This window comes from Saccopteryx leptura, chromosome 10 (assembly GCF_036850995.1).
Source record: "Saccopteryx leptura isolate mSacLep1 chromosome 10, mSacLep1_pri_phased_curated, whole genome shotgun sequence".
NCBI classification, from domain to species: Eukaryota; Metazoa; Chordata; class Mammalia; order Chiroptera; family Emballonuridae; genus Saccopteryx; species Saccopteryx leptura.
Genome location: NC_089512.1, coordinates 33,387,814 through 33,389,967, shown reverse-complemented (window position 1 = coordinate 33,389,967; position 2,154 = coordinate 33,387,814). Strand labels below are relative to the sequence as shown.

At 41.6% G+C, this 2,154-nt stretch overlaps 1 non-coding gene across 1 annotated transcript; it reads left to right on the top strand.

Moving 5' to 3' along the window:
- Positions 1-1,380: 1,380 nt before the first annotated feature.
- Positions 1,381-1,523, top strand: LOC136382703 (small nucleolar RNA SNORA29). Its single transcript, XR_010747323.1, has one exon. It is a non-coding gene; the product is annotated as a small nucleolar RNA SNORA29 (small nucleolar RNA).
- The last annotated feature ends 631 nt before the right edge of the window (positions 1,524-2,154 follow it).

Below are 2,154 nucleotides of genomic sequence, written 5' to 3'. Positions count from 1 at the left end.
CAAACCTGGGTCCTCTCTGTCCCAGTCCGATGCTCTATCCACTGCACCACTGCCTGATCAGGCATAAATTATTTATTGATTTTTATTTTAGAGAGAGAGAGAGAAGAAGAGAGAGAGAGAGAGAAAGACAGAGAGAAAGAGAGAGAGAGGAGAGAAACATTGACTAGCTGTCCCACTTATTTATGCATTCATTGGTTGATTCTTGTATGTGCCCTAACCAGGTATTGAGCCCACAACTTTGATGCATCATGTCAATGCTCTAACCAACTGGGCTTCCTGCATGGGCAGTTCATCAACTTTTATTTTTAAGTGAGAGGAGGGGAGATAGACTTCCACAGGTGCCCTGCCCAGGATCCACCCAGCAACCCCCAATTGAGGCCAATGCTTGAATCAACTAAATTATCCTCATTGCCTGAGGATGATGCTCAGACCAACCAAGCTATCTTCAGCACCCGAGGCTGAGGCTCTAACCAATCAAGCCACTGGCTGTGAGAGAGAAAGAGAGAAGGGGGAGAGGAAGGGGAAGAGAAGCAGATAGTTGCTTTTCCTGTGTGCCCAGACCAGGGATTGAACCCAGATGTCTGCATACTGGGCCATCATTCTATCCACTGAGCCAACCAGCCAGGGCAAACATTTTGATAGGTATTTGCTCTTCTTTCTTTCTTGGTGGTGCTGTATCTCCAGGAAGGTTGTGAGGTTCTCAGGAGCTCAAGTTATGTGAATAATTTTTTTCTTATCTTCCCACGCAGGATTTCTTGGAAGTAGTTCGATAAATCAGGGACTCATTTGAGCTGACATCAGATGAAGGATAAAGGCTGCTCAAAAGAAGGGACATCTAATGTCTGTAGGGACATTAGATGATGGCCTCCAGGCACCTTCTTCCTCTGAAAAGGAAGAAAGATAGCCTGTTGACCATGTGACTATGCTACAGGCACAGGGCAGCCTGGTGCGTCAAAAGCCTTCAATGTTTTGTTGGAAGAATGGATCAACTATACTTCTTAGCCAATTTAAGCCCAAAGCAAGGTGGTATTGACCAACTGCCCACCACATCCACAAAACTGATAAACATACTATTTTTTTTAATTTTTATTTTATTAATTTTTAGAGAGGAGAGAGAATGAGAGAGAGAGAGAGAGAGAGAGAGAGAGAGAGAGAGAAGGGGAGGGAGGAGCAGGAAGCATCAACTCCCATATGTGCCTTGACCAGGCAAGCCCAGGATTTCGAACCGGCGACCTCAGCATTCCAGGTCGATGCTTTTTCCACTGCGCCACCACAGGTCAGGCAAACATACTATTTTGAAAGCATTAAGTCAATTGTGAGTGTAACCTTGGTGGCAGAATAAAAATGGTTTTAATGATTGACAATTAAAACTGCTCAGTAATTCCCATTTGACCACCACATTTTCTTCTAATAATATATTTTAGTGGCTATGCGTATGGGATAGATTAAAGTTGCCATGATCTGAAGAGGGAGGATTATTTTTCTGTGTCCTCCTCTTCTATGAAATGGCTAAACAGAAAACAAAAACAAAAACAAAAAAACCCTGCTCAGTAGCTGATTGATCTTTTCCAACATTATATCTATTTTTCTACCTGAAGAGAGTATGTTTTCAAACTTCTTTTTATGTTCTTCTGGTTAAAAAAAAAAAGTAATTGATGATGATTTCACCTCTGATTGATCCTTTCCAATATCTCACCTATTTTTTCTGCTTGAAGAAAATATATTTTTCAGCTTCTTTTGTTTGGCTCTGAAGAAAAACTAGAGCAGTTTGGGTTCTTTGGTTTGTTTTTGTGGTTTTTCTCCCCTCACGTAATTAAGCTGATTAGTATACCATATGGAGTGGAAACAATTGGTTTCACGTATGCTGGTGTATAATTACCCACAGAGCTGTAATTGTTTACATGTTTCTCATTTCCCTGTGGAAATTTTTAGACTTTATTAGATAATGGTCTGGCAGACTTGATCTCTATGAACATTACAGCCCTTGGTTATCAGACATGGCTGTATCCTGTTCAGTGGTCTCTGGGATGAGATAGCTATTGTATAATTTTGTACAGAATGAAGTTGGAAGATGCCTACCCAGCATCTATTTCTTCTTGATGTTTCTGGCGGCACCCTGATTTTTGCTCAGGCTACCTTGCCTTCACACAGGCA